This window comes from Hemicordylus capensis, chromosome 6 (genome assembly GCF_027244095.1).
Source record: "Hemicordylus capensis ecotype Gifberg chromosome 6, rHemCap1.1.pri, whole genome shotgun sequence".
Classification (NCBI taxonomy): Eukaryota; Metazoa; Chordata; class Lepidosauria; order Squamata; family Cordylidae; genus Hemicordylus; species Hemicordylus capensis.
The window spans coordinates 70,860,361-70,884,165 of record NC_069662.1 but is presented as its reverse complement, the minus strand read 5'-3'; the positions used below and the strand labels follow the sequence as shown (position 1 = coordinate 70,884,165).

Below are 23,805 nucleotides of genomic sequence, written 5' to 3'. Positions count from 1 at the left end.
CAGCTGTTGCCTTTAAAAGTGCTGGGAGCAGTTAGCAATGGCTTTCCAAACACTGCATATAATCAGAAGTTTGGATAAGCAAGAGTATGCACCATTTACAGGGTCAAGGATCTAGGTAATGATGATTAAGATGATAGCAATTCTATTGCAATTTATGTCATTTTTATATTTGTTAATAATTTTACATGTATTGTTCAATGCATTTTATCAATGCATTTAAGACTTATCTGTTATTAATTTTGTAAAATGTGCAAATATTTGAGGTTTATAAAACTTAAGTTAACTGTTAACCATTTTTAACAGAACAGAGCCTTGAGAAACTGCTAAATTCTCTCTCTGTTTTAAGCTGGATGTCTGAAACAATGTGGATGTTGAGAAAGAGAATAAAGGGAGGCAAAATAACACTAGCTTGTATAAAACATTCACATATGGAAAAGGAACATATAAGACACTGTGACTGAAGAAACATTCACAGAAAATAACCTCACACTACAGTTGGTGAACAGTTTACCCAAGAAAATGCATTCATTGGATGCAGGAGACAAAAGGATGTGTTTTTAAACATGAGTTGACAAAGAGTTGAAGCATGAATAAGCAATTGGACATGAGAAAAAAGAAAAAGAAAGAGTGCCTTCCATCCCTAAGCTGTGGGAGGCTTCCTGCTTAAATTACTGAGATAAATAGGACATGGGGTGGGAATTTGAAATGAACTGGGAGCACTCGAAACAGAAGCATTCTTGGGCTTCCAGTCTCAAGCCTTCTACAATATAGTGGGTTTTACTTTACTTCTTCGCAGGGTGGATTTGATTTAAATCAAACTGATTTAAATCACGATTTAAATCACTAGCAAGGTGGATAAAAATCAAAAAATCCGATTTAAATTAAAAAAATCCGATTTAAATAAAAAAAATCCGATTTTTTGGATTTAAATTGGATTTTTTTTATTTAAATCGGATTTTTTTTATTTTTATCCACCCTGCTAGTGATTTAAATTGTGATTTAAATCATGATTTAAATCAGTTTGATTTAAATCAAATCCACCCTGCTTCTTCCCATGGGACTTCTCTGGACAGGAGGTTGGATTTGTCATTTTTGCCAGTACTAGTTTAGAAAGGGGAAAAACTATTAGTGGCATCATGGTTTATTCCAGTGTTGCCCCCATAAACTGGCAAATCAGTACTGATCACTGATCTCACCCAGTGTTGATCTCACCCTGTACTATTTCTGTCCCCAAGCCAAACTGACAGAAAGAGAAGGAACAGGCCGTACCAAATCTATCCCTCTCTACATCCTCAACATTCTGTTAGCTGCCCAAATGAGGTCTGCATCTGCCGCTCAGTAATAACGTAGTGCAGCAGGGAAATGCTTGACTAACAGCAGAAGGTTGCCAGTTCGAATCCCCACTGGTACTATATTGGGCAGCAGCAATATAGGAAGATGCTGAAAGGCATCATCTCCTACTGCGCAGGAGGAGGCAATGGTAAACGCCTCCTGTATTCTGCCAAAGAAAACCACAGGGCTCTGTGGGCGCCAGGAGTCAAAATCGACTTGATGGTACACATTTTAAGATTGCATCTACACAGCAGGCAGTTTCCAAAGATCACAGGAATCCATTCATGCACCCAGTCTCCACAAGCTACATGAGACCAGTACGCTCAAGCTTGTGCCCATCTACTCAGCAGAAGTAAGGAAGGGAGTCTCTGTGGCCCACTGGATAGGTAGCGTACACAGAGAGGAAAGAGTGATGCTCAAGCACGAAAACCCAATGCTACATCATGCCTTCCTTCTCCACCCCACCCACTGCCACTGAGTTCTCCATAAGCAGTATGCCTAACTCAACTCATTGGGAGATAGACAGACAGATAGATAGAGTTTATTACTGTCATAGACCAGCTAATCTTTACATTTTATAAAATATTTGATTGAGTAATACAAATTTTACGACTATTACAGACTTTTTTTGTTCTACAGTAAAACAAAATTTGGCCACATTAACAGACATCCCAGGTTTAAAATTGGACAGCAGATACTCCAAGTAGAAATTATTGGTGTGGCCAGGACAATTCTTTAGCAAAGGTAAAATAAACTTAGAACAGCTATCCTTATAAAATTCACAGTAAAGAATTACATGGGCAGTAGTCTCTATCAGGGTGGATTTGATTTAAATCAAACTGATTTAAATCACGATTTAAATCACTAGCAGGGTGGATAAAAATCAAAAAAATCCGATTTAAATAAAAAAATCCGATTTAAATAAAAAAAATCCGATTTAAATAAAAAAAATCCGATTTAAATAAAAAAAATCCGATTTAAATAAAAAAAATCCAATTTTTTTTTAATCGGATTTTTTTTATTTTTATCCACCCTGCTAGTGATTTAAATCAGTTTGATTTAAATCAAATCCACCCTGGTCTCTATTTAAGCTACCCGCTTGTATTTTCCCTCCAAGACCATGGTAGGAAGTACATTGAGGCTGGCCAGGGTCAATGCTCTCCTAAATTTAGATACTAAAATGTTATCTAGATAATTGGCGGGTTTAAGATTAAAACCTTGAGGGCCTATATATAGCCCTCTTGTCAAGCGTGACGATTCCTCTTGCAGCTCTATATCAAGAGTTCGTTGTTTGATAAATTGAATAGCCTGTTTGAATCCCTGCCCTATAAGTTCTTCCTGGGATGTACCAAGATGATGCAACTTCATTTTTTATGCTGTTTTCCATTTGCATGTAAAGCTATCAATTAATACTAGAGGGGCAAGGCCAATAGGAAAAAATACCAGGTTCAACCAAAGTTTGATAATACACAACCAAATTTTCAGCTTTAACGTGGTGACCTCAGCCTCTCTTCGGAGAGCAGTATTAGTAACACCATAGGGAACTTGGAGAATAGCCCTTAGAAACTTCATCTGGATTACTTCCAAAGGAGTAAAGTTGCCATAAGGACCAAGCCGTGCGCCATAAAAAAATCTGAGGGTATACCTTAGCTATAAAGAGTTTGATAGCTGCTGGGACGAAAAGGGCGCCCCTTGAAAAATGAAAAGATTTAATGGCACTCACCGACTGCTGCGCGCAATGAGAAACAGTATTAAGGTGGGCTTTACAACCCCCACTAGAGTGGAAAGCCACCCCAAGATATTTATACATCTTCACCTGTTCGATTCTTTGCCCATTTATAGACCATCTAAAGTTTTTTGGGTGCTTTGCAAACACCAGGACCTTCATTTTGGAACAATTTATCTCTAAGGCCTCCTTAGCACAGAAAGAACTCAGAGATGCTAGGGCACGCCTTAGCCCTATTTTCGTTTGTAAGAGTAGCACTATATCATCTGCGTAAAGTAGTACCAGGACATGTCTATTCACCAGTTTAGGAGGGTGGAGGGCCGGATTGTTCAGGTGGGAGACTAAAGAGTTAATATAAAAATTAAAGAGAAATGGGGCTAAAATACACCCTTGCCTCACTCCTCTATACGTAGGTATTTCTGCAGAAAGATGTCCTTTCGCACTGCAGTGAACTCTAAGGCGGGTATTAACGTGGAGATTATGTATTAGTAGCAATAAATACGACTCAATAGTTGACTCCTTTAATTTAGCCCATAATCTATCCCTTGAGATGAAATCAAAGGCTCCTTTAAAATCTATGAATGCAACAGGATTGTGTTGTAAATGTTACCGCCTCTATCTTTTTAAAACAAAGTGCTTTGCGAGCACTTATGATCCCAACCTACAATAGCAGAGTGATACGATTTCATATTTCATAGACAATATCAAATAGTTGCCAATGACAGCCACATAATTGTATACATACCTCTCTCACAGTAGTGCTGCTTGCACTTTTGAGAACTGTTTTCAGGTTCTCTCTCTCTCTCTCTCTCTCTCTCTCACACACACACACACACACACACACACACACACACTGTGTACGGAAGCGGTGGGGGCTGGTTCAAAGGCAGGGGTGGGACAACTTTAAGGGCAGAGGAGGGTGCACTTACCCCTCTCCCTCTGCTGGCGCTCACTTGAAAACTGGTCCGGCGGGGCGGCAGTGTCCTTCGCTGCCACCCCGTCCACTCTTCAGACTAGAAGCAGGCGGAAGTAGCTCGCGCACGGATGGAATGGGGTGGCAGTGGTTGCAATGGGGAGGATTGTGGTGTGTGTGTGTGTGGGGGGAAAGCTCCCCCGTTTAGCTTAAAGCAGTGTCCGCTGCCATTGCGCAGAGGAGAGGCAAGAGAGAGCTCCTTCCAGGTCCCTTCCTCCCGCACAAATGAGTGCACACTCCCCCCGCCTGCTTGTTGTAGCCCATGTTGGACCTTTCTCCACATGTGCTGCCCTCCATCCCATCGCTCCAGAAGCTTTTAGAATAAAAAAGGGGGGGCCTTCCCCCTTACCACCCCTACCTTCACTGCCTACAGGCGGCAAAAGGCCCTATCCACCCCCAGCACAGTGACTGTTACTGGTGTCTATCTTATGTTTCTTTTTAGAATGTGAGCCCTTTGGGGACAGGGAGCCATCTTATTTGTTTGTTATTTCTCTGTGTAAACTGCCCTGAGCCATTTTTGGAAGGGCGGTATAGAAATCAAATTAATCATCATCATCATCATCATCATCCACCCCTGTCCGTACAGCAACCTGGCTTGATATAGAGCCCCAATGGCCTGACACTCTTGTGAGAGAGTAACAGAGAAAAGGATCTTTCTACATTTCAAAAATAAGACAAGCATCCATTCTATTCATGTGATAGCATATTCAACCCTAAGGTATCCATCCTTGTGGTAAACATACCCATCCCTTCTCTAGTTTTATTTTACTAATTGTGCTTACAATAATTGTGGCCTGCTAAGGCATCATCACATGCCTAGAGTCACTTATTACCAAATTCTTCTTAAACACTGCTGTAACAATGTTGCTGTTGCCATCAGCCTAAGCAGGTAGGGGACTGAAGCATGAAGGACCTAATCCAATTGTGCTCCTATGATTATTATTTTAGAGAACAGTACAACACAGATTGGACATCTGGTCTTGTGCGCCCATGATGTGATCATCATGAAAACCTTTTGGGAGGTTCACAAAGAAAATAATAATGCAAAAAAACTCCAAGTGAAAACTCTCAGTTCAAATATATAAATAGCTTAGATCATAAGATACCACAATTTAATCAAATATTAGTGTTGAATAATATCACTTCATTAATATCAAAATATTGATCCCAAATACTAAAAGTCCTATCAAATATTCACACATTAAAAACACACACAAAAAGCATGCTTATATACATAAACAAAGTCTCTAAAAAGTCCAAAGTTATATTTTTGGTGTGCCCCAATCTATGCAGTCAAAATCCACAAATGGACTTTGGAGTTCCATAGACATGTCTAATAGGGATGTGCATGGAACTGGTTTGGAGGCCCTTTTACCGATCTCTGAACCAGTTCGAATATCTGGTGGTTCTGCCGGTTTGAGGGTGGGGGGGGGAATACCTTTAAGGACTGGGGAGGATGCTCTTACACCCCCGCTGCGTTTCCCCCACTGGCGCTGGTCCTGTGGGGCGGCAGGTACCTCCTTGCTGCCCCGGTATGTTGTGGACCGGAAGTGTTTGCTGCAATGTGCACGCAAGTGAGTGCAATGTACGCACATGCAGTGGACACTTCCGGCCACTTCCAGTTTGTGATGTACCGGGGTGGCAAGAAGGTATGCTGCCACCCCGTGGGACCATTTTGATGGACAGCACTGGTGGGGGAAACGTGGTGGATGGGGGGGGGAAGCACCCTCCCTGGTCCTTAAAGGTATCTCACCCACTTTCCAACTGGCAGTTGCCAGTTCTGTGCACACCACTAATGTCTAAAGCTTCCATTAGAAAATGCCAATGAATGCTGGGAGATGTTTTCTAATGGAGAACAAAGTGGATAGAGAGTCTATGTGGACAGCCCATAGTAATTCTGCTTAGCATTATCACAAACCCTCATGCAGTAAACCTCCTCTTCTGGAAAACCTCCTCTGCAAACAGAAATAGTTTAAAGCGCGGGTAGCCTTCAAGGAGGCACTGCTTTGCATATCCAGTGGTGCTTTGTCCTTAACAAAATATGTCCTCAAAGCACACATTGCTGGAATCTGGATGCACCTTTATGCACTAGCAGCCAACACACTGCATCTATTTTCTGGTTTTACCAGTTTAATATTGGAGTGAAATTCTGGCTATGCCAGTAACATTATGATTGGTTGGCAACTAGCTGGGACGGTTTCTCTCATTGCTGTACTACATTTTACGTTTTGCAGTTTTTTATCTCAGTTATTTTGGATGGATTTTAAATATGCTGCACGCTGCCTTTAGGTTGCTTGGGGGAAGGTTTATATAAAAATAAGCACAAATAAAAACAAACCTTAAAGAGGTTAATTTTATCCATTCGTTCTTACACTTCTCCAGATAGCTGCCTTAGAAGGAATCCCTACATATCTGGGTTTAGAAGTGACAGGGCTTTCCCAGATTCAGCTGGTATTTCCACCCAGCTTAGCAAACTGGAGCTTGTGTGGGCTCCCAAGCACCAAATCTTCATGGGGAGAAGCACCAATTCCCTCCCACTCCCAGTCTGCTTGATAGACACTGAACGCAGTTGCTAACTTGAGTTTTTCCAAGTTACCTGGTGGGGCTAGGGCGGGGGATGATTTTCGATGCCCTGCCTCTGGAACCTGGTGAGCACTTGCCGGAATGAAGCACAGCGTGAGGAACTTTTGATGGGTGGAGTCTTGCACTTTACAGGGGGGTGGAGCCTGGACCCACAGGGAAAAGAAAAAAAACACCTTTTGTTTTTGACTCAAAACATTTCTGGTTTCTCCAACAATACACAACTGGATACAGAACCCGGGACAAAAATAAATACCCAACTTTGAAGCCAACAGGTTCCAGTGAGGCAAATTCCAGAAGGATCGGCTGCCTATAGCACCTATGTAGAACAACGACACATCTGATTTGCTCGTGGCACAAGCTTCGGGGACTAGAGCGCCAGGAGGCCCCTCCTTCGCTGGGCTTCGAGACGGCGAGTGCGCAGCCCGCTCAGTCACTCACACCACCTTGCCTTGAGTTGTGCCTGGGCGGAGCGAGCCGTCCTCGTAGTGGGCTTCCCCCCCCCCCCCGCGCTCCCCCGATTCCATTCCTTCATTCATTCCTTCAGTCCTGAGTGTGGCGAGACAGAGCTAGCCGCGGGAGTCGTGCTCAGGTCCTGGGACTCAAAGGACTACCAAGAACGGACCGCGGTGCGTTCTCCACAACAGGTAGCTCCTATTTCCACAGCCAACCCCCAGAACCGTTGGACCTGAAGAGCCCGCGAGCACTTTTATGTGCTCCTGGGGCGCCAGCCTGCCTGAGTGAGAGGACTGACGAGGAGGAGCCGCTGCTCCAGTCTTCTTTGGGCGCCTTCTTTGCGCACGGAGCAAAGGAAGTAGCGCGCGGCGGGCGGGCAACAAACCAACCGCGCGCCGCTTCCCTTGCTCTGCGGCTCTATTAAACCTGGGCAACCTGCAGCCTTTATTCATAGTGCTTCGAGGGAGAGGAGAGAGAGGCGAGCTCTGGGCACACATTGCACCCCTGTGGGGAGCTAAAAAGCCCATAAGCTTGATGGAGGAGGAGAAGAGAGCCCACAATCCCTATACTCCCTTCCCCTTTATCCTCGTCTTTCTCTCAGGTGCGCATTTGTTGCCTGTCTGTCCCAAATATATGACTTCTAATGGGTCTCCCCGCTTGCTTGCTTTCTTTTTGTCTTTCTGGCACAAAGTTATAGCGGCGGAAGGACTGTTTCACCCTCTCCCTGACATAGTAAGCTATTTTTTTCATTCCCTTCTTTCGTTTGGGGGGTGTTTTGTTTTGGGGTTTTTTTCTCCTCTCGTGGTGCTCTTGGCAGCAAATCCACCTGTTCAGGTTGTGCCATTTAGAATGTTAATGAATCCCAAATGAGACTGTGTTCCTAATGGGAGGCGGGGTCTCTTTTTGGAGTTCTCTCTGAATAAAGGGATGCTCCCTTTTGTATCCTCGAGTTGGGGTTTAGTTAAAAGCCATTCCTTCGTAATAAGGTGTAGCTGTGCTCATTTAGGAGATCCTAAATGTGTGGATTCTTGCCATCTCAGTCACCAGCTCTGTTTGGCTGTTCTTTGCATCCTCCTTGCTTTCTACAGGCAAATGGAAGCGCTCAGTCGAGTAAATGGTGATGTGCTAGTTTCTCTGTAGCAAATTGTGTGCCTGTAGGGCCACATCAAAGACACCCCTGGGGCACAAGAGGTTTTCTGCAAACAATTGCAGCATTCTTTTCTTCACTTGATTAAACCTCACTTCTTTGTGTTTCAATTGGGCAGCAGAAAAAGCTAACTTGGTGCTGGCCTGGCTTGGAGACCAACTTATTAACTGGTACAAATTCAGTAACAGAGTTTTGCTTGAAGCTGTGAAATAATCTTGAAAACAATTTTCTAGTTTAAACCAGTAACCACACCCAAGAGGTGGTTTAATCTTATTTAACTTCTGCAGCATGATGACTTCATAGTAGTGTCTGTAGCAGTAACAATCAGCCATCAGGTTGATTGGCAAGTGTTCCAAAGAATGGGATAAAAATAAGTTTAATTTTTTGAACCTTACAAGTTTATCGGGATATAGAAAGCTGCATTTTAATGTGAAATCTGAGCCAAGTTTGTGTTGGTATCCCATTGTTCATATTTAGTTTGATTTAGGAGAACTGTGATTGGTAAAGGCTTTCCCTACTTCGTGTATTATTTTATGTATTCTAACATTGTCAGCAATTTTAGCAATTATCAGTTAAAATTAATTGCTAAAATTGCTGTAGGTGCAATATGGAACGGGCAATGTTAGAATAATTTAAGAGATGACTAAGTTAGATGTAGAGAAGAAAAACTAGTAGCTAAACGTTTTTAAAACTGGAATTATTTCAGTATTGAAATCACAAATATTGAACCTGTCATAACATCTTATATAAGTTTATTCAAATAATTTGAAAGGTAGTCAGTTGCTTTAATTATACTGTATATCTGTTTCTGAGATAGAAATGATTGTCAGGAAAGTACAATTTTCTACTTAGGGATATAAAAATAAAAACTGAATTGTATTTTAATAAGTTGAAACAAATTACCCAGGTTGCATATTTATCAAACTGGAATTGTGTGTGTGTGTGTGTGTGTGTGTGTGTGCGCGCACTGTGTGTTGACTGAGTGAAAATACTTCTGTGCACTTGATTTTCTGTGTCTGTAGCTGATGGTTTTAGTGATAAGTGACTTCAGAATTTATCATGATGGAATCCTGTTTATTAGATAATAGATTTTGTCATGACCTATGGTCTTAAAAAAAATCTAGATAAGATATACCTAAGAAAGTACTGTTTTTGGTTTTATTTTGTGTTGACATTTTAGTATTATTGCTATGGTTTTTAGCCAAAGAGATAAAACATATTGGGGGCAGCATCCAGAGTAAAAGTTGTGGAAGCAGATGGGCAGTATTCAGTAGTTCCTGCTTCCCTATGCAGTCATAGGAACATAGGAAGCTGCCGTATACTGAGTCAGACCATTGGTCTATCTAGCTCAGTATTGTCTTCACAGACTGGCAGTGGCTTCTCCAATGTTGCAGGCAGGAATCTCTCTCAGCCCTATCTTGGAGAAGCCAGGGAGGGAACTTGAAACCTTCTGCTCTCCCCAGAGTGGCTCCATCCCCTGAGGGGAATATCTTACAGTGCTCACACTTCTAGTCTCCCATCCATATGCAACCAGGGTGGACCCTGATTAGCTAAGGGGACAAGTCATGCTTGCTACCACAAGACCAGCTGTGCCTCACAAAATATGTTCCTGAGAGTCTCCCAGATGGAAAGGGGAATTGTTGAAAATCCCTCCTCCATTGTTTAAGTGTTCTTCTTCCACAGTGTTTACTCCGGATGTTACCTATTGTGTACTAAAATATTTATAGACTGAAATCTAGCCTAGTTACCACTGATATACCTGTGTCCGGATTGTATCATTTTAAACTGCAGGTGGAGGCTTAAATGACTGGATGCTCCTCCATGCAAAATATCAAATTATCTACATAGAAAACATAATCTCAGTTGTATGCTTGTTTCCTAACTGCAGACTCGTTAATTTTGTTTTGTTGTGGTATGTAGGAGCACTCAATGTGAGTATTCAAAACTGCAATTTGAAATGGTACAGTCTAGGCAGGTTTTCTAACTCAATGATATAAGCCTGTGTCTGGCAGATGGCTTTCACCTGCTCTAGGTCTAATGTGCAGAGATGCGGGTTTTACATAAATTTTTGAATTGGGAAATTTTCTGGAAAATGTTCCCATTCAAATTGTCTCCTCATTTGCATAAACATGCATTTTAAAAAAAACCCCAAATCCTATACAAATTTTCCTGATGCCCTAAGTAGACTATGGTCTGAGATGATGGCCTATTTTATTTTTAAAAACTTTCTACAATATTATTTTCCTTTTACTGTATCTCAAAAGTTTTTCAGGTAGCCAAGTAGAAACTTTAGAAATGGAAATGTTTTACAGAAAATAAAAATATGGGATCTTTTCCTGGAAAAATGTCCACCCTACATCTCTGTCCATGTCCTAGGATACCATCCCAAAGGTACACCTGTGATCCCAGAAGCCCATGCAATTCTGAAAAGTTTTATTTAAACAAATATTTAAGATTTCTTTTTAATACTTAAACAGCTAGGTGCTGTTTAAGTATGAGTAAGGGAGGACATATGGTTGGTATTGAATTGCCTTTTCCTTTCTGTGTCTGTCCTGGTGGTGTTGCTGAAAGAAGAATGTTTATACAAAGAATTGCTGGCATAGTGCTGAAATACAAAAAACCTGAGAATAGTGAATACCATTAGATTGCAAGTTAAGGATTTATTTCTCTTTTGAAGGGAAGTTTGGAAATATTTATGGTTAACACACACACAATATCCCCCCCCCTTAGGGGTCAAAGGGAGGAACCACATTTTCTTAGGCTGGCATCTTATGGGTGTTGCTGCAGAATGTGTTACGACTTCTACTGTTCTGAATTTCAGAACCAGAGGGTGATATCCTTACTACCATCATGGGCATTGTTAGCCCCAGGCTGCTGGAACACATGCCCCAAAATTTTGTTGCATGCCCCCTACTCCACCAACCTTGTTTTGATTTTTTAATTCAATCCCAGCAGGCACTTCCTGTCACCGTCTCTTCTGCCCATCTTCTATCATCCTCCATCATGTCTGTTATGTCTGGGAGAAAGTGTTGTATCTGTTCCTCTCGTACAGCATGCATGGACTTGGAAAGAGGTGGCAGAAATCATAGGGCCGTGGGCTCTCTTGGGGCAATGGCCCCAGCAGTCCTGTGACACTGTGTGGGCTCTTGGGGTGGCAGGTTGAGGAGGTGTTGCTGGGGCCGTGGACTCTCTTCAGTGCCCTGGCAGTCCTGCAATTTGTGCCCAGCAGCAATGACTAAATGAGGAAGTGGTGGTGGTGGAGGAGGAGGGTGGTAGTAAAAAATAAATGCAAAAAATACATGGTGGTTTTGCTGCAGCAGCAATCAAGAAAAATGGGGGGGGGCTGAAGGGGGTGGGAATATAGAGGAGGCACAATAAGTAAGTAAATGAAGTAGCTTTCCATTGCAAAACAGTTACTATTAGGAGGGTGGAAGCTGGAACCTGACCCAGAACCTGTGGGCCCAGACCCCTAATCTTTTTCATACCTAGCAACACACTTGCTACAAGTTGATTATTGCTTTGATAAAACGTTAGGGTAAATGTTAAATCACTTGAAACCATCAACTGTCATGTTTCTGTCTTAAATTTTTGTAAGAATGTTCTCATGCTGAGAGTTAAGTAGCACAATAAATATAGGCATGATGTATTATTATTATTATTATTATTAAATTCGATTTCTATACCTTCCAAAAATGGCTCAGGGCGGTTTAAACAGAGAGATAATAAATAAATAAGATGGCTCCCTGTCCCCAAAGGGCTCACATTCTAAAAAAACCATGATAGACACCAACAACAGTCACTGGAGGTACTGTGCTGGAGGTGGATAGGGCCAGTTACTCTCCCCCTGCTAAGTAAAGAGAATCACCACGGTAAAAGGTGCCTCTTTGCCCAGTTAGCAGTTACATTTATATCCCGCTCTTCCTCCGAGGAGCTCAGAGCAGTGTACATGCTTATTTTTATCCTCACAACAACCCTGTGAGGTAGGTTAGGCTGAGAGATACATGACTGGCCCAGAGTCGCCCAATGAGTTTCATGGTTGAATGGGGATTTGAACTCGGGTCTTCCCGGTCCTAGTCCAACACTCTAACCACTATGCTGTGCTGGTACAGTATGCCATTTTAAAAATGAATGTAAATTGTTACTTAGTGACTTGTTCTGCAACCACCTTGCTTGTGGCAAATTGTGGTCTGGATTATGGTGACTGATATTTAATTATTACTTTCCTGACCTGCCTTCAATGAGCTCAGGGTGGGGTACACAAAGTTATTCTATTTTATCCTCACAACAACATGTTAGGTAAGCTAAACTGAGATATGACTGGCCTAGGGTCACCTAGGAAGCTTTGTGGCTGAATGAGAATTTGAGACTTGGGTTTCAGTGGTCCAAGGCCAACAGCTTAAACATAACACCATACTAGATTTCAGTCGGTGTTGGCAGGGTGGGGCGGATGAGGTGAGGAGAGCTGGTCTTGTGGTAACAAGTATGACTTGTCCCCTTAGCTTAGCAGAGTCCTGGTTGCAAATGAATGGGAGACTAGGTTGCAAATGAATGGGAGACTAGAAGTGTGAGCAGTGGAAGATATCCCCCTCAGGGGATGGAGCTGCTCTGGGAAGAGTGGAAGGCTTCTCCAAGATAGGGCTGAGAGAGATTCCTGCTTGCAACCTTGGAGAAGCTGCTGCCAGTCAGTAAAGACAGTACTGAGCTACAGGTAGATGGACCAATGGTCTGACTTATGGCAGCTTCCTGTGTTCCTATGATGACTGGATGATGCCACTTCACAGGAAACAAGATGACTAGATAAGCTTTTTGGTTCCTTCAACTCTGTAGTTAAACATTTACTACAAACTTAAATCAGTTATGTTCTCCCAAAGGATCACAGGAGTTGTAGTATGCAATTTTTTTGGAAAGCATTCTCTAGCTTATCTTGGAGAACTACAGTTCCCAGTGATTTTTGGGAGAGGGAATGATGGTTAGACCAAATTTAGTCTATAAGTATGTCCAAGTCTTCAAAATTCAAACTGGCCAGTGCAGTACAGTTGTCTGCCTCTGTCTACACATTAGAAACTCTCCTGCCGTACTGCTCTGCCACAGTTCTCTTAAATGAGTGTAACTCAGGAGTGTGTAGCTATGTAATGTGATATCATCTGAATAATGGTGTATGTCTTTTAATGGGTTAGTAAACCTGAAGCTTTAAACACAGGGCTTCTACCCCAAATCTCCTTCAGGAGAGAGAGAGTGTGTGTTCACACACCAGCCAAACGTACCCCGAAGTCCCCTCGAGATCCTTGGACCCGCTCCACACACAAGTCGGGCTTTGTCTTGCGAATTCTAGCTGATCTCGAGCAGGGGTGTAGCAAGCTTGGAGTGGGCCTGGGGACGAGATTTTAAAATGGGCCCCTCACTGCTGATTAACAAAGGAGATTTTCAACCATGCAGTGTGATCCTATGTATGTGTTCTCAGAAATCCTAACAAATATAGTAAAGTTTGCTTCCAGATAGGTGTGTGGAGAATTCCAGCCTCAGGCAGCAAATCTAACCACATTTAGCTGGAAGCACATTTCACTGAAACCTAAAGGGCTTTGTAATTTTCTGTCATGAAACAAGCCACTTACAGAATTTTTGATGGGCTTTTTTATTGAAAAAATGTTAAAAACCAACAATTTGTCCAATTCACTTCATTTTAAATATGCATATTCCTCCCTCCCTGCCCTACGTCTGTCTGCTCAATACCAAAGCCCTATGGCAAGTCATTCCAGATGATCTAAAGGCTGGGGCAGAGAGGGGAGTTTTTTTTTTAAATGAAGGCAAAGGGCAGATTCTTCCATATGGGGGTGGAATGATGGTCTAAGGGGGTAGGGCTTCAGTTCCAGACATTTTTGGAATGTTCTGTCATGAAACAAGCCACTTAGAGGACTTTTGGATGGTTTTTCTTTAATTTTTTTTAAAAATTAAAAACCAGCAAATTCCTCAATCTCTGAATTAAATATTCAGAGACTTCTCAATCTGCCCTACACCCCCACCCTTTATATCAAATCCCGATATATGGCAAGCCAATCCCTAAATATCCAAGGAGGGAGGAATAACCACAAAAAAGAAATCACATCCTATCTCCATTACTAAGCCTGAGGAGTCAAAGGCTGGGCAGAGCTGTGGTGGGCAAGGGCAGGCTTGCATGGAGGCTTGCATGGAGGCCTCTCTGGAAGCCCCACCCACCCAACAACTAAGAGGCGGAGACTGAAGGAACTGCAGTAGCTTGGAGACTGCTTAGCTCGCCTGGCCAGAGCAGGGGGGCGAGCAGGAGAGAGGGTGAGCAGGCAAGGGGGGCTTCCCGAGGGGCCTTGGGACAATTGTTCCCCATTGTCTAACGGACTCTACACCCCTGATCTCGAGGTATTTCTGAGTTTTTAAAATACGGGTTTTAAGCTACTTTTTCTGAAGACGCTGGAACAAATAGAAAGAGGCACTGAGGTAGAATCAGTAGAATGATAAGGATACTCTCTTTACAAATGCAGATGTAGCTGTTTAGTAATCGCTCTCCCACCCCCCCCACCCCCATTGGCTAGAACTTGCATCAAAAGCAAACCTGAGAGCAGAGGGGAGGGGCTGCTTCCCTCAATGCTGCGAGTGTACTTCGAAGTGGCTTCGCTCAACATTTATCCCGCAGCATGAAGCCATGTGCGAACAACTCCCTGGTGGGCTTAGGGCTGATTTAGAAATGGTTCAAAATTGTTCAGCAAAAATTGCTGGAGCAAAAAAAGGTTTACTTGATTCTGTTCAAAGATTCTGTGAACATTTTCTAGCTTACACTTAAAACCACAAGCCCAAGAGAGAGTTTATTTAATAACTCCTGACATAATGGTGACATCATAGTGGTGTCCACAAGTGAGGCCAATCTGGTTGCTAGGAGTTTTTCAAAGAAGTTTGAGGTAGGTGAGGTTTTGGATCGTGTGGCTTTATTTTGATATGTTTAAACTAGAAGGCTTGTAAAAATTTTGTGTGTCAGGTTTCCAACCCAGCGGAATCCCAGGAAAAGGCAACCCATTGTAGATGACTGTGGCCTTGAGGGACCCCCATGGTAATGTTCTTTCCTCTCCTCATAGACACATAGGAAGCTACCATATACCGAGTCAGACCAGTACACAGACTGGCAGTGGCTTCTCCAAGGTTACAGGCCGGAGTCTCTCTCATCCCTGTCTTGGAGGTGCCAGGGAGGGGACTTGGAACCTTCTGCATGCATATGCTCTTCCCAAAGTGGCCCCATCCCCTAAGGCAGGGGCAGGGAACCTTGGCCCTCCAGCTGTTGTTGAACTGCAACTCCCATCATCCCCAGACACAATTATTGTGGCTGGGGAGTGTGGGAGTTGTAGTTCAAAAACAGCTGAAGAGCCAGGGTTCCCCACCCCTGTCCTAAGGGGAATATCTTACAGTGCTGACATGTAGTCTTCCATTCAAATGTAAACCAGGGTGGACCCTGCTTAGCAAAGTGGTCAATTCATGCTTGCTACCACAAAACCAGCTCTCCTCATACTCTTCTCTAGGGTGCACCCCTTTACAAGTAGTCTCTTAGACAAGTTAGAGAGAGATATTTCTTCTCTACCTTGCTGAGGGTTGCTTTTCGAACCTCTGATTAGTTCAGATGAGGAATTGAGTTATTTCAGATTTTCTGGATATTTTATCTGCCTCACTTCAAACTCTTGGAGTTTCTTATCCATTTCAGTGATTGGGGAGTGTTTCAGACTTGGTGTAAGCAATGTTCCCTTTGGTATTATGTAGAAATTGTGAAATGACCTTGGTTCCCAGGGTTCTACAGATTACTCTTGTCATTTCAGAACGATTCATGAAAATGGTCCCTTGAGTCTTATCTGTGTAAATTCTGTTTTGTGAATAGTACTTTCTTTTGGCTTCAACACTTTTATAGTACAGATAATTTTATCCATATATATTTAATAATTTGTCGTGGCAAGATTATTCCTATAATGTTGTCTCTCCATGTCATCAGTAAGAAAATAAGTTAAAGGTTTTTTTAAATGACTTATTTTGAGATTTACACTCTGTGGTGAACTTAGATTCCAGTCTGAACTGATAAGGCTGGACCATGCGGTGCCTCAGGGTCGTGTTTGGTTCAGCAGCTGTGAATATGTTTGCCAAGGTGTCAAGGAATTCTTTAGAAGCTGGGTTTACTCAGGGGAGCAGTGAGAGGGTGTGTGTCTGTATGTGTGAAGTCAAGGATAAAAAGAGCCCTCATATTTAATGGAGACTTGTCCAAATACTGATTGTTCTTTCCTCTCAGCTTTAATGGAATGTTGACTTCAGAGATTCAGGCACAGAGAAAATCTGAGAAACTATGGAATATATTCATTTAAAAACTCTTAAGCTGCAAGGAATAGTAGTTTGTCAGTAGTTCAATATTGCAAATATTTATTTGTGCATTATTACTGTGAAATGCATAGAAACTACTTTCAGACGAGATACGTCTTGACTTTATTCTTAAATAATATTTTATAAAAAGTGTCTTTAAAAATGTTAGTTATGTGAGGACAAGTGCATACAAAGATGCTGCTGACAAAATGGGAGCTGAACAGTGGCATGGCCACCCTTGAAGGAGGACAAATGTCCCTGGGGTGCGGGGCTGCCAGGCCACTCCCTTGCCTCCCCAGTGCAACCACCACTGATGGGTGCTGTGTGTATTTGCCACTACCACTAGGTGCCATCAGTGGGTACCACATCATTGCTAAGTGTGCTACCCCCTGCCAGTCACGTTCCTTCAACAGACACAGGAGGTATTGCTGGTACTGGGCATGGATGCACGGCTCATCCAGCTGGTGACTGCTTTCTTCACTGGTCCATCTGGGTGGTGCTTTTCTCTCCCTTGCTCATGAGGGAGAGGAAAGACGCACCTAGCTGGATGGTGAAGAAAGCCCTCGCTAGCTAGATGGGCCAAGCATCCATGGCTGGTGCCAGCAATGCCCCTAATGCAGATGGGAGGGGTGTGGTCAGTGAGGGGTATCGGGGTGGTGCACATGCGGTGGCAACAGCGAGGGGAACAGGCACGGTGCCCACCCTCGCATCACATCCTATTCCAGGGCCACTGACAGCCTTCCTATGCCTCTGGAGCTAAGAGCTACGGCTTTTTCTTTCTTTCTTTTATATTTCTATCCTACCTTAGTCCTAAGGTTCAAGGTGGCTTATATACAAGCACCAATTTTTCAAAAGGGGATGAAATAAAAACCAACTCCCCTCCACTACTAGTTTTACATTTTAAAGTGGTGTTGGGGAGAGAAGAAATAGAGCTTTCTTCTCATTCCATAAACAATCTTTTGTAGCAAATCAGGAAAAAGTTGGCAGTTTTGTATTAAGGAGAGGATACAAACTCACAGCAACTCTCAGACCTTTGGCTAGTGGTGAGGACTTGCTGTCTTTGCTTGCTGGTGGACTCTGTGCTGAGAATCTGTGTCAAGGCTCTAAGCAGTTGTTTGTTCATTGGCTTTTGGATGAGGCCTGGCTGTCCTAAACCTTGACAGGAGTTTTATTAGTTAGTAATATGTTCTACCTCTTCCCTCCCAAGTCACTTTGAATTTATATCTTTCAATAATAATAATAATAAATAATAATAAAATTCCACTGAGCAAGAGCTAAAATAGCTCTTTGGATCTGAGCCGATTATTAGAAAGCTGTTGAAGATTCTCTGGCTGGAGACAGCTGGCCTCATGCTCTATTCTCACCTAGGGGAGAAGCCTCCTCAACATTTCTTACATCAGTCTTGGTCTTTTCCTTTTCAACAAAGGATCAAATTAGCCCCTAAAAGTAATGTCTGGTTTCACTAGCACTTATGTGTACAGTTTCATTATCTGCACCAAAACAGAAAGTGAAACCAAAGAACTTGAAGTTTGGAGAAAATGCTCTAAGAAATATTTACCAGACAAATCCAAGAGGAGTTAAGATTGAACTAATGAAAGTGGCACCAGTCAAAGGAGATAAGGGTCTGCTGCTGTCACTAGCCATTACTCTTCCATCACTATCTCACTGTCTTTCATCTCCTTGTCTTTCTGTGTTCTTACATCCATTGTAAGAAGGAAAGGGTGTGAGTAACACATGCAGCATCTCTGACAGAAGGCTAGGCAAGCACTTACTAGGCTTCAATTAGGTGGATTCCATTCCTGAGGCAGAGTGATCAAGTGAGAGACCACCTAAAGTTGTTTCTGGTGGTACATCCAAGGCACACTTCATTGCAGATGAGTGTACATAGTTCTGTTCACAGGCAAGACTCCCGCTCCTGACAGGTGATCAGACACATTTACCTGTGAGGTCCTTCCCAACTTTATGCCCTGGTTCTACATTCATTTGTGTTGAAAGCTGCCCAGAGAAGAACAATTTGTTATGGAGCAGCTAACAAAGTTGGTGGTGTTTATTATAGGGGTGTGCACGGAACCGTCAACTGCGGTCCGGCACTGGGGTGGGGGGGTACCTTTAAGAGCGGCGGGAGGGTTTACTTACCCCTCCCGCTGCTTTCCCGCTCTGGCGCTGTAATCCTAAGAGTAATTGGGGCGGCAGGACACCTCCCTGCCGCCCGTTCCCCAACATTGCTTGAAAAACCTCCCAGCAGTCCTTTGCGCGCACGTCACAGAGACGAGCGCACGTCACGTCTCTGTGCCATGTGTGCGCGTGCGTAAAGGACTGCTGGGAGGTTTTTCAAGCAACATCGGGGAAGGGGCGGCAGGGAGGTGTCCTGCCGCCCCAATTACTCTTAGGATTACAGCGCCAGAGCGGGAAAGCGGCGGGAGGGGTAAGTAAACCCTCCTGCCACTCTTAAAGGTACCCCCCGAACCGAACCACCAAGGTCCGGACCGGCCCGGATGCTTTTCCAATGGCCTCCGGAACAGTCCGGGCCTATCCCTAGTTTATTGTTGCTACAATTGGTACTGAAATGGTGTGATGGCGAAGCAGTGCATGCCCCTCCCTCCATTAGTATTCCCTCTTGGAAATGAAGGGAAGAATCTTGTGAACCAGATCTTGGTTCACACTAAACTCTATCTACATGGTGGAGGGCCTCACATTACTCCACCACCATGCTATTTCAATGCTGCACCTAACGGTATGATGAACTGAGGCAACTTTTCTAGGAGTTTGCTACATCATAAGTATTTCACTTTTTGATAAAACCTGTTCTTGGTTAGGAATTCCTTTTGGATCATCCTATAGGTATTTTGGAATTCTTTAGATGTTGTAAAGAATGCAGTGATAAAAATTCCATGGGATAGAAGTGCAAGCTGGAGAGAGTCTTAGGAGCTGATCTTCAGAAGTCTGAGAGCTGAGCTGTACATTGCACTGACCACACTAAAACAGCCCATACAAGGGGGCCTCATTATTTGCAGGGGTTATGTGCTCACCTATAGGCACGAATACAGAAACCACAAATAACGAAACCTTGAGTTAATGGGAATTGGGGGGGGGGTGGTTCAGGTTCCTAACAGAAAAAAGAGCCATAAAAGCAAGGGGGGCAGAAATAAAAGTAGAAAATGACAGTACCTTATACTCCAGGTATCCAGCTCTCCAGCAATGCCCCCCAAACAACCAAATATTCACCCCCCAAAAATCTTTTTTTTTTTAAAGCCACAAAAATCGCTCTCTGCTGGAAATGACACCGGAAGTCATTTTCAGGTCATTTTCAGCCACTCAAAACCACACCTTTGCAAATGTCACCTATTTTTCTACCCTCTGATGATGAAACTGGGTCTCCAAGACCCAATTGTGGATATGCAAAACCATGAATACAGTGTCCAGATAATGAGGGGCACCTGCACTGTGTGTGTTTAGAATCCAGGAGGCTCCTTCTTCCTAGCTGTTGCCCCCCTGGAGTGGAAAGCCTGAGGGCTTGAAGTGCTGCCACTCTCCTTCCCTCTTTCCCCCAGAGAGCAGAAAGTCCCAGCCATTTCAAATCCAGCCTTGACAGGAGCACTGGCCAGGCTTGTTTCTCTTGGTCATGGATGCAGCAGTTTCTCCTGTTTTTCCTCCTCTCCCCTGCTAGGGAAGATTAGGTGCACCATACCTCTAGCTTCTCCAGCCTCCCCTGCCTAGAGGGATAACTGATCGGGAGGGAATCTTCAGAGTTCTAAACAAGCAGAGAATCCTAAAATAAACTGAAGTGATTATTTATTTTATTATTTATTTATTCAATTTATATATATCACCCTTCCAAAAATGGCTCAGGGCAATTTACATTAAAAATAAAAACAATTAAAATCAATTAAAAACAAAAACTATAAAAACATAAAAACAATTAACAATTAAAAAATTTAAAACAGTTTAAAAACCCTGGAGGACCGGGCCAAACAGATTGGTTTTAAGGTTTTAATAGTTGTTTTGTAAGCTTTGCAGCAACACATTGACATGTCTGAATCCAATTGTTACCTAATCTCTTGCATTCAAATGTGGTTGGGCATGACAAGTATAGCCTTGCCTTGCTTAATCTTTGATCATGACCGAAAGCTGAAAGGCTAAAACTCTGTACTGAGTTTCTTTTCTGTTAGTTTGAAATGCAGCATTGACAGTTTACTCCTTTCAGGGTCCATTGGCCGAAGGGATGGTGATGGAATGCTACAGCAAGAACCGTCTGCTGCCATAGCAAAAGGCCTGAATCACTGTCATGAATTATGATGGTTTTTCATTATTACCATCCCATCAACAAAAAGTTCTCAAAGTGCTTTACATATTACATTTCATAATTATATATACATGTAAATCAGACTGTTTGCTAGTTCCTTCCTGCTGATGAGGTCCCTATACCTCTAATTTCCTGTCATTTTAAGCATAGTGTAGGGAACTATGCAGGTTTATGTTTGGCTCAAACTTTTGATAGGCTAAATCTCCATCTGTTAAATGCTGCCACAGCTGATGATGATCCCGCTGAGTATACCTTCTGGGCTGGTTGTAGATTCTCCACAATTGATTATATAGCAATCTCAACAGGTTTACCAGCACATCTAGGGTAATTTAAAAATGCTAGCCGCCCAGATAGTGACCATCTCCCTGGAGAGTTACATTTGAATCTCTCTGGAAGCTTTTTACTTGCAGAATCAACCTATTTTACAAATTCAGTGTTAGAAGTGCGAGCCTCTTGTGTAAGATGATCTGAAAGGACAGAACAGCAAGTCACTTCAACGCTCAGTTCTAAAAATCTTACCCTTCTCCACTCAATATTGCTTGCTACTGGATGGACGATAGCATCGTAGAGCACTATAGCAAAATTGTCCAGGCACTACATCCAGTGTTAACTTTTACCAAATCTCTGAAGGGCCATGGTGCTACTTTGTGCTCTAAGAGCTGGTTTGATATGGATTGCATTAGACCCAAGTTCAAATCCCCATTCAGCCATGATATTTGCTCTGGGCCAGTCACTTCTCGCTCAGCCTAACCTACTTCACAGAGTTGTTGTGAGGAGAAACTTAAGTATGTAGTACACCGCTCTGGGCTTCTTGGAGGAAGAGTGGGATGTAAAATGTAAATGCTAAAAAGGCGCTTGACAATGCATATCAAACATATAGGGATCCTTCATCGTTTTCTTCCTCCCAGAGCATTATAAAACAGAAAAAAACAATACAAACAGCTGTTGAAAACTAAAAAGAGAGTTGCCATGAGACTGTTGTGGCAACAATTGATAGTAGCATCGAGATCAAAAAGTCCATCCCTGTTTTGGAGTATGGTTGCCTCCCATCTGTCGTGTGGGTTGTTCTACCTCAGTTGTATGCTACCTGTACCTGTATGGGAGGAGTATTACCAAATACTGTACAAAAGAGATGAAGTAACTGCCACAAACCTATATCTGGATGCAGATCAGTTGCCAGAGTGGCCACCAGTGTCTTGTACTGAAATAGAATCCTTGGCGAGGCAGCTTAAACCTGGCAAAGCCCCTGGCAATGATTACATATCTGTGGAAGTAATCAGAAGAATTCTGGTGTGGTCGTCCCTGGTCCTGGCCTCTCTCTTTTCTTTTATAGATAGAACTGGGCTCTATAGATAGAACTGATAGAACCAAGGACTGGGGAATGGCAATAAGAATTCCAATCTATAAAAAGGCTGAAAGGAAGCTACCTGAAAATTGCCTACCAATTAGTCTTAGTATATAGTGAGCAAGATATATGCAAGGCATCTATATGAGGATTTACTGGACTGGATGGATTCTGAAAATATTCTGGCTGAGGAGCAAATTGACTTATGTGCAGGCTGTTCTGTTTATGGACCCTGCTTTAATACCACAACTCCTAGTAGAAAAATATGCTTCCAAATCCAACTCTGCTCTGTATGCAGGATTTGTTGACCTTAGATCTGCTTTTGACCTGCTCCCCAGAGAGAAACTTTGGTGTAAACTATTGAGATCATCAGTAGATCACCATTTACTTCTTTTGATGTTCAGATTATATGAAAACTCTTGTGTAAGGGTGCGTTGCATCATTCAGGGACACCTCACCAAGGAAACACCAACATTTAGGGGAGTCAGACAGGGATGTATTTTGGCTCCGCTGCTATTTAACTTTTATATTAACTCCCTTGTCTTCCATTTTGATAATCTAGACCATCATCCACCAAAATTAGCAGACAGACATCTTGCTATACTTCTATATGCAGATGATGCTGTCATTCTCTCGCAAATTCCAATAGGCCTAAGAAGGGCTTTGCGCTCTCTTGCTACCTGTTGCGAAGAACAACTTTTAGAAATTAATTATAACAAAACTAAGATCCTGGTGTTTGCAAAGAGACCAAAGATTCAGAACTGGTCACTAAATGAGCACAGGTTAGAACAAGTTCAGTATTTCAAATACCTTGGTGTAATATTCCAGTCTTCAGGCAGAAGGGGTGCACACAGAGAATATGTGAGGCAGAATGCACACAAGAGTACACCAGCAATTCAATCTTTCCATCGCTCCAGGGGTGCCCAGTTTATCCCCTCCGCAAAAAAGCTCTTTTTGGCCAAAGTGCAAACACAGCTCCTATATGGAGCTCAACTTGGCATGTACTCTAACTTCTTTAGGGTAGAGGCCGTGCAATCTAAGTTGCTGAGGAACATTTTTCAGGTACATTTTTCAGTGTTGAACATTTTTCAACACTGGTGTGTGCCCAGTGTTGTCCTTCATCTGGAAGCAGGATTGCTTGAAGTAGAGGCCAGAGCATGGATTAATATCTTTGAATTCTGGCTGAATGTGGTTTTCCGCCCTGCAGGCCTACCTCCACTTGTGTTAGCTATCATTCCAGGTGGAAAAGAGAGCTGGATGAAGGGTTGCATCACTATGGTTTCTCCCCCTTTGCATTAATAACTCTGGGGCATGAAAATGCCTTTGTCAAACTCAAAGAATATACGATATGGATCATAAAACTGATCAGGGCTCAATTGCTGTTGGTGTCCATTTGGGCAACCAAGTTTTGAGTTTCAGTCCTTCCAGATACCTAAACCAGATAATCGTGCCATCTGACACAGGCACGATACAAGGCCTTGCAATCAGTAGTGCTGGAGGGGAGAGATCAGAAAATCCCCTACAAAGAACACACTTGTCTCTGCAAACTGGGAGATATCAAAACAATGGCTCATGTGCTCCTTTA

The 23,805-nt window shown here is 42.9% G+C and overlaps 1 protein-coding gene across 13 annotated transcripts in view; it reads left to right on the top strand.

Annotated features, from left to right (window-relative positions):
* The window catches only part of PLEKHG4B (pleckstrin homology and RhoGEF domain containing G4B), a 239,592-nt gene that overhangs the window by 29,431 nt on the left and 186,356 nt on the right, over positions 1–23,805 (top strand). Inside the window, exon 1 of one of the 13 annotated variants that reach the window (XM_053261044.1) lies at positions 7,036–7,258. The exons of 9 other annotated variants lie outside the window; for them this stretch is intronic. The gene's annotated coding sequence lies outside the window, so the exon portion shown is untranslated. Of the gene's footprint in view, positions 1–7,035; positions 7,259–7,529; positions 7,669–23,805 lie in introns of those variants that run through there. 3 more of the 13 variants (XM_053261032.1, XM_053261033.1, XM_053261034.1) reach the window with 3 other exon arrangements.